This window comes from Tachyglossus aculeatus, chromosome 4, assembly GCF_015852505.1.
Source record: "Tachyglossus aculeatus isolate mTacAcu1 chromosome 4, mTacAcu1.pri, whole genome shotgun sequence".
NCBI lineage: Eukaryota > Metazoa > Chordata > Mammalia > Monotremata > Tachyglossidae > Tachyglossus > Tachyglossus aculeatus.
The window spans coordinates 134,821,104-134,836,906 of NC_052069.1; the positions used below are offsets into that span (position 1 = coordinate 134,821,104).

The following is a 15,803-nucleotide window of genomic DNA, read 5'->3' on the forward strand; positions in this document are numbered from 1 at the left end:
CCAAAGTCACACAGCTGACAAGCGGCGGAGCTGGGATTAGAACCCATGACCACTGGCTTCCAAGCCAGCGCTCTTTCCACTGTGCCACGCTGCTTCTCAAAATATAATAATGGCATTTATTAAGCGCTTACTATGTGCGAAGCACTGTTCTAAGCATTGGGGGGGGGGGGATACAAAGCGATCAGGTTGTCCCACGTGGGGCTCGCAGTTTTAATCCCCACTTTACAGATGAGGTGACTGAGGCCCAGAGAAGTTAAGTGACTTGCCCAAAGTCACACAGCTGACAAGCGGCAGGGCCAGGATTAGAACCCATGACCACTGGCTCCCAAGCCTGCGCTCTTTCCACTGTGCCACGCTGCTGCTCAAACTATGATAATGGCATTTATTAAGCGCTTACTATGTGCAAAGCACTGTTCTAAGCGCTGGGGAGGTTACAAGGTGAGCAGGTTGCCCCACGGGGGGCTCACAGTCTTAATCCCCATTTTACAGATGAGGTCACTGAGGCCTAGAGAAGTTAATTCATGCAGTCATTCATTCAATCGTATTTATTGAGCGCTTACTGTGTGCAGAGCACTGTACTAAGCGCTTGGGAAGTACAAGTTGGCAACATGTAGAAACGGTCCCTAACCAACAGTCTAGAAGGGGGACTTGCCCAGAGTCACATAGCCGATAATTGGAAGGGATGGGATTTGAACCCATGACCTCGGACTCCAAAGCCCGGGCTCTTTCCACTGAGCCACGTCGGGCAGTCACTTCACTTCTCTGGGCCTCAGTGACCTCTTCTGTCAAATGGGCATTGAGACGGTGAGCCCCACGTGGGACAGGGACGGTATTCAATCCAATTTACTTGTATCCACGCCAGCGCATTGTGGTATTTGTTAAGCGCTTACTGTGTGCCAGGCACTGTAATAAGCGCTGGGGTGGATACCAGTAAATCGGGTCAGGCACAGTCCCCTGTCTCACGTCCCAATCCCCATTTTCCAGATGAGTCTTTTAGACTGTGAGCCCACTGTTGGGTAGGGACTGTCTCTATATGTTGCCAATTTGTACTTCCCAAGCGCTTAGTACAGTGCTCTGCACATAGTAAGCGCTCAATAAATACGATTGATGATGATGAGGAGGTAACTGAAGCACAGAGAAGCGAAGCGACTGGCTCAAGGTCACACAGCAGACAGGTGGCAGAGCCGGGATTAGAACCCATGACCTTCTGATTCCCAGGCTCGAGCGCTTCATCCACTACACCGCGCTGCATTCTCCTTCACATTGGCATTTTCTGTTCTCCCTAGCAGCAGCAATCACTCCAAGGTATTTACTGAGCGCCTACTGTGCGCAGAACACTGTAATAAACCTTGGGAGGGGTAATAGATTAGGCGGATGTGACCCCTGCTTACAATCTCGTGGGCAACGTGGATGTTAAGGCCCTCCCACTCATCCAATCAATGGTATTTACTGAACGCTTCCTATGTGCAGAGCTCTGTACTAAGCACTTGGGACTGCACACATCAACAAAGTTGGCAGACACGTTCCCTGCCCACGAGGAACTTACAGTCTAGAAAGGGAGTCTGCATCACCAATCGTATTTATTGAGCGCTTACTGCGTGCAGAGCACTGTACTAAGCGCTTGGGAAGTACAAATTGGCAACATATAGAGACGGTCCCTACCCAACAGTGGGCTCTAGTCTACAGTCAATCGATCAGTGGTATATAACGATGGCATTTGTTGAGCACTTACGATGTGCAAAGCACTGTTCTAAGCGCTGGGGAGGATACAAGGTGATCAGGTTGTCCCACTTGGGGTTCACAGTCTTCATCCCCATTTTACAGACGAGGTAACTGAGGCCCAGAGAAGTGGAGTGACTTGCCCAAAGTCACACAGCTGACAATTGGCGGAGCCAGGATTTGAACCCATGACTTCTGACTCCAAAGCCCGGGCTCTTTCCAGTGAGCCACGCTGCTTCTTTATTACTCTATCAATCAATCAATCATATTTATTGAGCGCTTACTATCATCATCATCATCAATCGTATTTATTGAGCGCTTACTATGTGCAGAGCACTGTACTAAGCGCTTGGGAAGTACAAATTGGCAACATATAGAGACAGTCCCTACCTGACAGTGGGCTCTAGTCTACAATCAATCGATCAGTGGTATATAATGATGGCATTTGTTAAGCACTTACTATGTGCAAAGCACTGTTCTAAGCGCTGGGGAGGATACAAGGTGATCAGGTTGTCCCACTTGGGATTCGCAGTCTTCATCCCCATTTTACAGACGAGGTAACTGAGGCCCAGAGAAGTGAAGTGACTTGCCCAAAGTCACACAGCTGACAATTGGAGGAGCCGGGATTTGAACCCATGACTTCTGACTCCAAAGCCCGGGCTCTTTCCAGTGAGCCACGCTGCTTCTTTATTACTCTATCAATCAATCAATCAATCATATTTATTGAGCACTTACTATGCACAGAGCACTGTACTAAGCGCTGGGGGGAGTCCAGCACAACGGAATTAGCAGTCACGTTCCCTGCCGATAACAAGCTTGCAGTCTAGAGAGGGAGATATTCATTATTATGAATAAATATTCAAGTCAATGTGTGACTTTGGGCCAGTCACTTAACTTCTCTGGGCCTCAGTTCCCTCATCTGTAAAATGGGGATTAAGAGGCTGTGAGCCCCCCGTGGGACAACCTGATCACTTTGTAACCTCCCCTGCGCTTAGAACAGTGCTTGGCACATAGTAAGCGCTCAATAAATGCCATCCAATTTGTACTTCCCAAGCGCTTAGTACAGTGCTCTGCACATAGTAAGCACTCAATAAATACGATTGATGATGATGATTATAAAAATATATAATAAATAAGCAAATATATAATTTGCAATATATGATATGTACACAAATGCTGGGGCGTAGAGGGCTAACAGCAAATGCCCATAGGTCATAGATCCAAGTATCCAAGATCCAAGTGTACTTCCCAAGCGCTTAGTACAGTGCTCTGCACACAGTAAGCGCTCAATAAATACGATTGATTGATTGATTGACTGATTGATTGAAACAAGGTAATGAGGTTGTCCCACGTGGGGCTCACAGTCTTAATCCCCATTTTACAGATGAGGTAACTGAGGCTCAGAGAAGTTAAGTGACTTACCTAAGGTCACACGGCAGACATGTGGCGGAGCAGGGAGGGGAGGAGGGGGCTCAGTCTGGGACGCGACTTGTACATATTTATTACTCAATCAATCGTATTTATTGAGCGCTTACTGTGTGCAGAGCACTGTACTAAGCTCTGAGGAAGTACAAGTTGGCAACATATACAGACAGTCCCTACCCAACAGTGGGCTCACAGTCTAAAGCGCTTAGTACAGTGCTCTGCACACAGTAAGCGCTCAATAAATACGATTGATGATGATGATAAAAGGGGGAGACGGAGAACAAAACCAAACATACTAACAAAATAAAATAAATAGAATAGCTATGTACAGGTAAAATAAATAGAGTAATAAATATGTACAAACATATATACATACATACTCTATCTATTTTACTTATACATACTTACTATTCCATTTATTTTATTCTGTTAACACATTCTGCTCTGCACTGTACTAAGCGCTGGGGCAGATACGAGCTAATCAGGTGGGACACGGACCCTGTCCCACCTGAGATTCACAGTCTTCACCCCCATTTTACAGATGAGGTAACTGAGGCCCAGAGAAGGGACTCGACTTGCCCGAGGTTGCACAGCGGACAAGTGGCGGAGCCGGGATTAGAACCCAGGTCCTTCTGGCTGTTCTTCTCCTTCCCACCCCTGTGGCTGAAAGCAGTTGAGCCCCTTGCCCCCTCCTACCTCAGCAGGCAACCCAACCCACATACTTTGCTCCTCTAATGCCAACTTAATCAATCGTATTTATTGAGCGCTTACTGTGTGCAGAGCACTGTACTCAAGGCACCCCCATCTCGTCTACATCAATCAATCGTATTGATTGGGCGCTTACTGTGTGCAGAGCACTGCACTGAGCGCTTAACTTACACTGTACATCGCCACATCCCGCTGAGAGCTCACCTCCTCCAGGAGGCCTTCCCAGACTGAGCCCCTTCCTTCCTCTCCCCCTCATCCCCCCCTCCATCCCCCCATCTTACCTCCTTCCCTTCCCCACAGCACCTGTATATATGTATATATGTTTGTACATATTTATTACTCTATTTATTTATTTTACTTGTACATATCTATTCTTTTTATTTTATTCCGTTAGTATGTTTGGTTTTGTTCTCTGTCTCCCCCTTTTAGACTGTGAGCCCACTGTTGGGTAGGGACTGTCTGTAGATGTTGCCAATTTGTACTTCCCAAGCGCTTAGTACAGTGCTCTGCACATAGTAAGCGCTCAATAAATACGATTGATGATGATGATGATGATGATCCCGCCTCTGGCCTGCAATGCCCTCCCTCCTCAAATCCCACAGACAATGAATCTCCCCAGCTTCAAAGCCTTATTATAGAAGACGCTTTTCAAAGAGGCCTTCCCTAAGCCCTCATTTCCTTTTTTCCCCACTCCCTGATGTCTAGATCTTAATTTAGACATCAATTTAAACAGAAATTTAATAGACATTAATTTAAAGTCCGTCTCTCCCGCTAGGCTGTAAATTCGTTATGGTCTGGGACTGTCTCCGTTTTATCGTTTGCGTTGTCCTCTCTGAAGCACTTACTCAGTGCCCTGCACAGAGTAAGCGCTCAAGAAATATGATTGATTGGTTGGTTCCCGACGCCACATTTTCCCGACGCCACATTTTCCCAACGCCGCATTTTCCCGACGCCACATTCCGTGAGTCGGCGGTGGGGCCTGGGTTCAGAAAGATCTGGGAAGGCAAAGCAAAGGTTCTGTACTTCCCAAGCGCTTAGTACAGTGCTCTGCACATAGTAAGCGCTCAATAAATACGATTGATGATGATGATGATGGAACAAATAAGGAGAGGATGAAGGCTCCTCCCGCTCCGAGAGAAATGCTGAAGGTGTGGGTACGCTCTGTGTACTACTTTCACCCCAAAACACTCAAGGTTTGGGCACGCTCCGTTTATTTCCCCAAAATGGCACGTAGGATGGCATGACATTCTGCCGCACATGGGATGTCATGTGTGTGTGTGTATATATATATATATATATATATATATATATATATATATATATATATATGTTTATACATTTTTTTACTCTATTTATTTATTTATTTTATTTGTACACGTCTATTCTATTTATTTTATTTTGTTAGTATGTTTGGTTTTGTTCTCTGTCTCCCCCTTTTAGACTGTGAGCCCACTGTTGGGTAGGGACTGTCTCTATATCTTGCCAATTTGTACTTCCCAAGCACTTAGTACAGTGCTCTGCACATAGTAAGCGCTCAATACGACTGATGATGATGATATTAGTACAGATTTATTACTCTATTTATTTTACTTGTACATATTGACAATTCTATTTATTTTCTTGATGATGTTCATATAGCTTTAATTCTATTTTTTCTGGTGATTTTGACGCCTGTCTACGTGTTTTGTTTTGTTGTCTGTCTCCCCCTTCTAGACTGTGAGCCCGTTGTCGGGTAGGGACCGTTTCTATATGTTGCCGATTTGTACTTCCCAATTTTGAGGGCCGTCAGTCCCACAGATTTGGCTGGGCAAGGAAAGTAAAAGTATTTTATTCATTCGTTCATTCAATCGTATTTATCAAGTGCTTACGGGGTGCAGAACACTTGGGAAAGAACTGAGAGCCCCTTTTTCCTCTCCTCCTCCCCATCCTCCCGGCCCTACCTCCTTCCCCTCCCCATATCATCATCATCAATCGCATTTATTGAGCGCTTACTGTGTGCAGAGCACTGTACTAAGCGGCACTTGTATATATATATTAGTACAGATTTATTACTCTATTTTACTTGTACATATTGACTATTCTATTTATTTTCTTAATGATGTTCATATAGCTTTAATTCTATTTTTTCTGGTGACTTTGACGCCTGTCTACGTGTTTTGTTTTGTTGTCTGTCTCCCCCTTCTAGACTGTGAGCCCGTTGTCGGGTAGGGACCGTTTCTACATGTTGCCGATTTGTACTTCCCAATTTTGAGGGCCGTCAGTCCCACAGATTTGGCTGGGCAAGGAAAGTAAAAGTATTTTATTCATTCGTTCATTCAATCGTATTTATCAAGTGCTTACGGGGTGCAGAGCACTTGGGAAAGAACTGAGAGCCCCTTTTTCCTCTCCTCCTCCCCATCCTCCCGGCCCTACCTCCTTCCCCTCCCCATATCATCATCATCAATCATATTTACTGAGCGCTTACTGTGTGCAGAACACTGTACTAAGCGGCACTTGTATATATATATTAGTACAGATTTATTACTCTATTTTACTTGTACATATTGACTATTCTATTTATTTTCTTAATGATGTTCATATAGCTTTAATTCTATTTTTTCTGGTGATTTTGACCCCCTGTCTACGTGTTTTGTTTTGTTGTCTGTCTCCCCCTTCTAGACTGTGAGCCCGTTGTCGGGTAGGGACCGTTTCTATATGTTGCCGATTTGTACTTCCCAATTTTGAGGGCCGTCAGTCCCACAGATTTGGCTGGGCAAGGAAAGTAAAAGTATTTTATTCATTCGTTCATTCAATCGTATTTATCAAGTGCTTACGGGGTGCAGAACACTTGGGAAAGAACTGAGAGCCCCTTTTTCCTCTCCTCCTCCCCATCCCCCGGCCCTACCTCCTTCCCCTCCCCATATCATCATCATCAATCGTATTTATTGAACGCTTACTGTGTGCAGAGCACTGTACTAAGCGGCACTTGTATATATATATATTAGTACAGATTTATTACTCTATTTATTTTACTTGCACATATTGACTATTCTATTTATTTTCTTAATGATGTTCATATAGCTTTAATTCTATTTTTTCTGGTGATTTTGACGCCTGTCTACGTGTTTTGTTCTGTTGTCTGTCTCCCCCTTCTAGACTGTGAGCCCGTTGTCGGGTAGGGACCGTTTCTATATGTTGCCGATTTGTACTTCCCAATTTTGAGGGCCGTCAGTCCCACAGATTTGGCTGGGCAAGGAAAGTAAAAGTATTTTATTCATTCGTTCATTCAATTGTATTTATCAAGTGCTTACGGGGTGCAGAACACTTGGGAAAGAACTGAGAGCCCCTTTTTCCTCTCCTCCTCCCCATCCCCCGGCCCTACCTCCTTCCCCTCCCCATATCATCATCATCAATCGCATTTATTGAGCGCTTACTGTGTGCAGAGCACTGTACTAAGCGGCACTTGTATATATATATTAGTACAGATTTATTACTCTATTTTACTTGTACATATTGACTATTCTATTTATTTTCTTAATGATGTTCATATAGCTTTAATTCTATTCTTTCTGGTGATTTTGACGCCTGTCTACGTGTTTTGTTTTGTTGTCTGTCTCCCCCTTCTAGACTGTGAGCCCGTTGTCGGGTAGGGACCGTTTCTATATGTTGCCGATTTGTACTTCCCAATTTTGAGGGCCGTCAGTGGCCATCCTAACCTGAAGAGAAGCAGTGTGGCCTAGTGGACGCCGCCCAGGCCCGGGAAACCGGAGGACCTGGTTTCTACTCCCGGCTCTGCTGCTCGTCCGCTGGGTGACCTTGGTCGGGTCACTTCTCTGGGCCTCAGTTCCCTCATCCATAAAATGGGGGTGAAGAATGTGAGCCCCATGTGGGAGAGGGGCTGTGTCCAACCCGATTAGCTAGGATAATAATAATAATAATAATGATGGCATTTGTTAAGCGCTTACAATGTGCAAAGCAATGGATCTAACCCAGCATGTAGTACAGCACCTGGCACATAATGAGCACCCCATTCTGTGCCTTGGCCACTCCTCATTCCCCTTCCCACAGATTTGGCTGGGCAAGGAAAGTAAAAGTATTTTATTCATTCGTTCATTCAATCGTATTTATCAAGTGCTTACGGGGTGCAGAGCACTTGGGAAAGAACTGAGAGCCCCTTTTTCCTCTCCTCCTCCCCATCCCCCCGGCCCTACCTCCTTCCCCTCCCCACAGCACTTGTGTATATATATATATATATATATATATATATATATATATATATATATATATATATATATATATATATATATATATATATAAGTACAGATTTATTACTCTATTTATTTTACTTGTACATATTTACTATTCTATTTATTTTCTTAATGCTGTTCATATAGCTTCAATTCTATTTGTTCTGACGATTTTGACCCCTGTCTACATGTTTTGTTTTGTTGTCTTCTCCCCCTTCTAGACTGTGAGCCTGTTGTTGGGTAGGGGACCGTTTCTATATGTTGCCGATTTGTACTTCCTAAGCGCTTAGTACAGTGCTCTGCACACAGTAAGCACTCAATAAATACGATTGAATGAATGAACAATATAACAATAAGCAGTGACATTCCCAACCCATAACAACCTCACAGCCTAGAAGCAGGGGGAGACGGACATCAATACAAATAAATATTCAGTATGGACGCTTTGAGAATTTAATGTTTAACTTGCACTTGACCCTCCTTGTCACACTCAAGCATGGGCTTGGAAGTCAGAGGACATGGGTTTAAATCCCGGCTCCGCCAACTGTCAGCTGTGTGACTTTGGGCAAGTCACTTTACTTCTCTGGGCCTCAGTTACCTCATCTGTAAAGTGGGGATTGAGACTGTGAGCCCCACGTGGGAGAACCTGATCGCCTTGCATCCTCCCCAGCGCTTAGAACAGTGCTTTGCACATAGCACTTAACATATACCATTATTATTATTATTATTGTTGTTATTATTATTACTTAACAGATACCATTAAAAACAAAACAGATCTCAGGAGAAGCGAGGAGGAGGAGTAGAAGAGAAAGGATTCACTGATCGGTAACACTTATGGGGGCATGAGGGAAGACGTCAAACAACATTTGTTGTATCCCTGGAGTGGTTGAACCTTAGGAGTCAGAAGGACCTGGGTTCTAATCCCCGTTTGCCACTAGTCTGCTGTGTGACCATGGGCCAGTCACTTCACTTCTCTGGGCCTCAGTGACCTCATCTGAAAAATGGGAATTAACAGTGTGAGCCCCATGTGGTGCTCTGTCCTTCTTGTCTCCTTGTTTTGTTGTCTGTCTCCCCCTTTCTAGACTGTGAGCCCGCTGTTGGGTAGGGACCGCCTCTGTATGTTGCCGACTTGTACTTCCCAAGCGCTTAGTACAGTGCTCTGCACTCAGTAAGCGCTCAATAAATACGACTGAATGAATGAATGGTTTACAGGGTCCAAAGAATCCTCACAGAAGTCCCCCACGGCCACTTCTTGGTTAACCTGACTAGCCACTGGCAACTCCGGTTCTAAAACTAAATTCAAACGCCGAACTGAGGAGATCGACATGTCCAGAATAAACAGCTTTTTAAAGGGTGCCTTCCGGCAGACCGATATCCCGGGTGTTCATTTTCAAAATGGGATTTATAATCAAACTTCATGCTCGGATATCCCAGGTGTTCATTTTCAAAATGGGATTTATGATCAGACTTCACGCTCGGCTGTCGGAAGGTGCCCCAAGGAGAATGTCTAGGGAGGTTAAACCTCCCCTCGGGTCCCTGGCAGTGGAAAATGCAACTCCAGCCTGATGCCGGATTACTTTCTCAATCAATCAATCAATCAATCGTACTTATGGAGCGCTTACTATGTGCAGAGCACTGTACTAAGCGCTTGGGAAGTACAAATTGGCAACACATAGAGACAGTCCCTACCCAACAGTGGGCTCACAGTCTAAAAGGGGGAGACAGAGAACAGAACCAAACATACCAACAAAATAAAATAAATAGGATAGAAATGTACAAGTAAAATAAATAAATAAATAGAGTAATAAATATGTACAACCATATATACATATATACAGGTGCTGTGGGGAAGGGAAGGAGGTAAGATGGGGGGATGGAGAGGGGGACGAGGGGGAGAGGAGGGAAGGGGCTCAGTCTGGGAAGGCCTCCTGGAGGAGGTGAGCTCTCAGCAGGGCCTTTCTCAAGCCCTGAGGGACAACATGGAGTCATCATCATCATCAATCGTATTTATTGAGCGCTTACTATGTGCAGAGCACTGTACTAAGCGCTTGGGAAGTACAAATTGGCAACACATAGAGACAGTCCCTACCCAACAGTGGGCTCACGGTCTAAAAGGGGGAGACAGAGAACAAAACCAAACATACCAACAAAATAAAATAAATAGGATAGATATGTACAAGTAAAATAAATAAATAAATAAATAGAGTAATAAATATGTACAACCATATATACAGGTAGAGTCAGAAGATCATGGGTTCTAATCTCAGCACCACCACTTCTCTGATAATAATAATAGTTATAATAATAATTGTGGTATTTCTTACTTACTGGGTGACCTTGGGCGAGACACTGGACTTCTCTGTGCTCAGTTACCTCATCGGGAAAATGGGGATTGAGACTGGGAGCCCCATGTGGGACAGAGACTGAGTCCGGCCCGATTTGCATTATCCACCCCAGTGCTTAATACACGGACTGGCATAGAGTGTTTAATAAATGCCATAATTATTAATTATTATTATTAATATTAATCAGGGGTTCCAGACCCTCCTCCACTCCCTCAAGCCCAGATGAGGGGCTCCCATATCCCCCCTCCACTTTCTCTCTCTCTTCAAAAACTTACTCCAAGAGACCTTCCCTGACTAAGCTCTCTTTTCCTTTCCTTCCACTCCTTTCTGCATTGCCCTAACTTGCTCCCTTTATCATTCCCCATCCCAGCCCCACAGCACTTCTGCGCATACCCATAATTTATTGATTTATATTAATGTCTCTCTCTCCCTCTGCACAGTAAGCTCGTTGCGGGCAGGGAACGTGTTTGCTATATTGTTATGCTGCCCTCTCCGAAGTGCTTAGTACGGTGCTTTGAAAACAGTAAGCGCTCAGCAAATGTGACTGACTGATGGCTCAGAAAAATTTTCGCATGGAGTAGAAGCCAAAGAAGCATAAAGGGAAAGGCAAAAAGGAGTTTAGCACACTAGAGGAAAGGAAGGTTGCTCAGATAAACCCTTGCCTAGACTAGAAGCCAAGGAGAGGCATAAAGCACACTAAAGGAAAAAGAGGTTGCTCAGAAAAAAAGGAAAAAAACTGGGAAAAAAATGGAAGCAGCATGGCCTAGTGGAAAGAGTATGGCTCTGAGAGTCAGAAGGACCTGGGTTCTAATCCCAGGCCCACCACTTATCTGTCACGTGTGACCTTAGGCAAGTCACTTCACATCTCTGGGCCTCATCTGTAAAATGGCTATTAAGACAGCGAGCCCCAAGAGGGACGGGGACTGTGTCCAACCTAAGCTAGTGCTTAGTCCAGCACTTGGCACACAGTAAGGACTTAACAAATAACATTAAAAAAAACAACAACAAAGAACCCCTCCCATCCAGGCTAGAAGCCAGGGAGCCGTCTAGCACGCTAGAGGAAACACTAGAGGTTGCCTGGCTACTGGGGCCGAGGCGGAGAAGGAAGCTATTTTCCCAGGCAAGCAGTAATTCAGCCCTGGAGAAGAAAGCAGAACTCCCAGGACCCAGGGAAACTTAAAAATTAAAAAAGTATGATTGGATTGAATAATTATAATATTTGAGGCAATAGTAATAATTATTCATTATACTTGTTAGGCGCTTACTATGTGCCAAGCACTGTACTAAGCGCTGGCACTGTACTAAGGAGGGGGCATTACTTTATTCATTTATTTATTTATTTATTTTACTTGTACATATCTATTCTATTATTTTGTTAGTATGTTTGGTTTTGTTCTCCGTCTCCCCCTTTTAGACTGTGAGCCCACTGCTGGGTAGGGACTGTCTCTAGATGTTGCCAACTTGGACTTCCCAAGCGCTTAGTACAGTGCTCTGCACACAGTAAGCGCTCAATAAATACGATTGATTGATTGAGGAAAAACTTCTGAGTAAAAATGATGACTACAACTAACAATGAAAGAAACTTTCTGTTGTCTTGGGGTGGTTGTTGCAAGTTTCTGTTAAGAAAGACACAGTGCTATCACCTGGGTGAAAACCATTTTGTTCCCAGTCTGGGGCAAAGCAACTGGCATGAAAATGGCTTTTTGGCCTCATTACATTTAATAATAATAACTATGGCATTTGTTAAGCGCTTACTATGTGTCAGGCACTGTACCGAGCACTGGGATGGATATAGCAAATTGAGTTGGACACAGTCCCTGTCCCATGTGGGGCTCACAGTTTCAATCCCCATTTCACAAATGGGGGAACTGAAGCCCAGAGAAGTAGCAGCGTGGCACAGCGGAAAGAGCCCGGGCTTGGGAAGTGGTCATGGGTTCTAATCCCACCACCGCCGCTTGTCAGCTGTGTGACTTTGGGCAAGTGCCTCAGTTACCTCATCTGCAAAATGGGGATTAAGACTGTGAGCCCCAGGCGGGACAACTTGATTACCCTGAATCTACCCCAGCGCTTAGAACAGTGCTTGGCACATAGTAAGCACTTAACAAATACCGTCATTATCATTATTATTACTAAAGTGACTTGTGCACACAAGGGACGGAGCCAAGATTAGAACCCATGACCTTCTGACTCCCGGGACTGTGCTCTAACCATTATGCCATGCTGCTTGCCATCTTACCTCCTTCCCTTCCCCACAGCACCTGTATATATATATCTATATATGTTTGTACATATCTTTTTTACTCTATTTATTTATTTTATTTGTACATATCTATTCTATTTATTTTATTTTGTTAGTATGTTTGGTTTTGTTCTCTGTCTCCCCCTTTTAGACTGTGAGCCCACTGTTGGGTAGGGACTGTCTCTATATGTTGCCAATTTGTACTTCCCAAGCGCTTAGTACAGTGCTCTGCACATAGTAAGCGCTCAATAAATACTATTGATGATGATGATGATGATGAGAACAAAAATAGAACCGATAATCATCTGGCTCATGGACTGATATGAAGCCCCATTGTCCGTGAGCATTAAAAGACTATCATGTTCTCGGCGTTAAATAATCTAACTTGTTGTTTCCCACCTGGGAGACCCCAGCGAATTGAAGAGCCATCAGCGAAAGAAAATCTCCAAGACGGAGAGATTTCTTTTCCTCTGAGACACCTCAAGGAATGCTGAGGACTCTGCCATCAGGGAAGCTGGCCTCTGGCATTTGGATCCATGCATCCCTGTTAAATGAAGCATCTGTAAAATGGGGATGAAGACTGTGAGCCCCCCGTGTGAAAACCTGATCACCTTGTAACCTCTCCAGTGCTTAGAACAGTCCTTTGCACGTAGTAAGCGCTTAATAAATGCCATCCAAAAAAAAAAAAAAAGCAGCAGCAGAAGTGGATGGAGCCCAGGCCTGAGAGTCTAATTCTGGCTCCACCACTCATCAATCATATTTATTTAGCACTTGCTTGGTGCAGAGCACTGGACTAAGTACTTGGGGGAGCATAATATAATAATAAACAGAAACATTCCCTGCCCACAATGAGCTTTCAGTCTGCTGTATGTGACCTTGGGCAAGTCACTTCGTTTCGCTGGGCCTCAGCCCCCTCCATCTGTGAAATGGGGATTGAGAAAATAATAGTTGGGGCATTTGTTAAGCTCTTACTATATATGCCAGGCACTGTACTAAGTGCTGGACTTATCTATTTATTTTATTTTGTTAGTATGTATGGATTTGTTCCCTGTCTCCCCGTTTTACACTGTGAGCCCACTGCTGGGTAGGGACTGTCTCTATATGTTGCCAATTTGTACTTCCCAAGCGCTTAGTACAGTGCTCTGCACATAGTAAGCGCTCAATAAATACGATTGATGATGATGATGGACTGTGAGCCCACTGTTGGGTAGGGACTGTCTCTAGATGTTGCCAATTTGTACTTCCCAAGCGCTTAGTACAGTGCTCTGCACATAGTAAGCGCTCAATTAACACGATCGACTGATTGATTGGAGTGGATACAAGTAAATTGGGTTGGACACAGTCCCTGTTCCAAGTGGGGCTCACAGTTTCAATCCCCACTTTATTCACTCAGTCATTCAATCATATTCATTGAGCACTTACTGTGTGCAGAGCACTGGACTAAGCGCTTGGGAAGTACAAGTTGGCGACATACAGAAACGGTCAATCAATCAATCAATCAATCGTATTTATTGAGCGCTTACTATGTGCAGAGCACTGTACTAAGCGCTTGGGAAGTACAAATTGGCAACACATAGAGACAGTCCCTACCCAACAGTGGGCTCACAGTCTAAAAGGGGGAGGCAGAGAACAACGGCAAACATACCAAAAAAATAAAATAAATAGGATAGAAATGTACAAGTAAAATAAATAAATAAATAAATAAATAGAGTAATAAATATGTACAATCATATATACATATATACAGGTGCTGTGGGGAAGGGAAGGAGGTAAGATGGGGGGATGGAGAGGGGGACGAGGGGGAGAGGAAGGAAGGGGCTCAGTCTGGGAAGGCCTCCTGGAGGAGGTGAGCTCTCAGCAGGGCCTTGAAGGGAGGAAGAGAGTTAGCTTGGTGGAGGGGCAGAGGGATTGGGGGCATTCCGGGCCCTGGGGATGACGTGGGCCGGGGGTCGATGGCGGGACAGGCGAGAACGAGGTACAGTGAGGAGATTAGCGGCGGAGGAGTGGAGGGTGCGCGCTGGGCTGGAGAAGGAGAGAAGGGAGGTGAGGTAGGAGGGGGCGAGGTGATGGACAGCCTTGAAGCCGAGAATGAGGAGTTTTTGCTTGATGCATAAGTTGACTGGCAGCCACTGGAGATTTTTGAGGAGGGGAGTAACATGTCCAGAGCGTTTCTGGACAAAGATAATCCGGGCAGCAGCATGAAGTATGGATTGAAGTGGAGAGAGACACGAGGATGGGAGATCAGAGAGAAGGCTGGTGCAGTAGTCCAGACGGGATAGGATGAGAGCTTGAATGAGCAGGGTAGCGGTTGGGATGGAGAGGAAAGGGCGGATCTTGGCAATGTTGCGGAGCTGAGATCGGCAGGTTTTGGTGACGGCTTGGATGTGAGGGGTGAATGAGAGAGCGGAGTCGAGGATGACACCAAGGTTGCGGGCTTGTGAGACGGGAAGGATGGTAGTGCCGTCAACAGAGATGGGAAAGTCTGGGAGAGGACAAGGTTTGGGAGGGAAGACAAGGAGCTCAGTCTTCGACATGTTGAGGTCCCTACCGGGCTTACAGTCCACTTCACAGATGAGGACACTTGAGGCTCCGAGAAGTGAAATGCCTTGCCCAAGGTCACACAGCAGACAAGGGGTGGAGCTGGGATTCGAACCCAGGTCCTTCTGACGCCCAGACCTGTGATCTTTCCATCCGGCCATGCTGCTTTCCTCTACTCGCCCCTGGTACTTGCCAAGTCCACGCTTGGCCCCCACCCGCAAGCCTGGCAGGCAGAGCCCCCCAACCCCGGGAGAGGACAAGCATATTCATTTTATTTGTACATATCTATTCTATTTATTTTATTTTGTTAGTATGTTTGGTTTTGTTCTCTGTCTCCCCCTTTTAGACTGTGAGCCCACTGCTGGGTAGGGACTGTCTCTATATGTTGCCAATTTGGACTTCCCAAGTGCTTAGTACAGTGCTCTGCACATAGTAAGCGCTCAATAAATACGATTGATGATGATGATGATGACAAGGAAACAAAGCCACCAGAATTTCTCACGGTGAACGAAAGCCGGAACGGAAGCTGGATCCAGGAACCCGATTAGCCGAGCTGTTGGAAATTCCCTGTCAATCCCAACGTTACGACGCTGATCCAGCTGA

At 45.1% G+C, this 15,803-nt stretch overlaps 1 protein-coding gene across 2 annotated transcripts in view; it reads right to left on the reverse strand.

The window, feature by feature from the left end:
* The window catches only part of C4H20orf194 (chromosome 4 C20orf194 homolog), a 188,235-nt gene that overhangs the window by 162,944 nt on the left and 9,488 nt on the right, over nt 1–15,803 (reverse strand). The window lies entirely within an intron of this gene.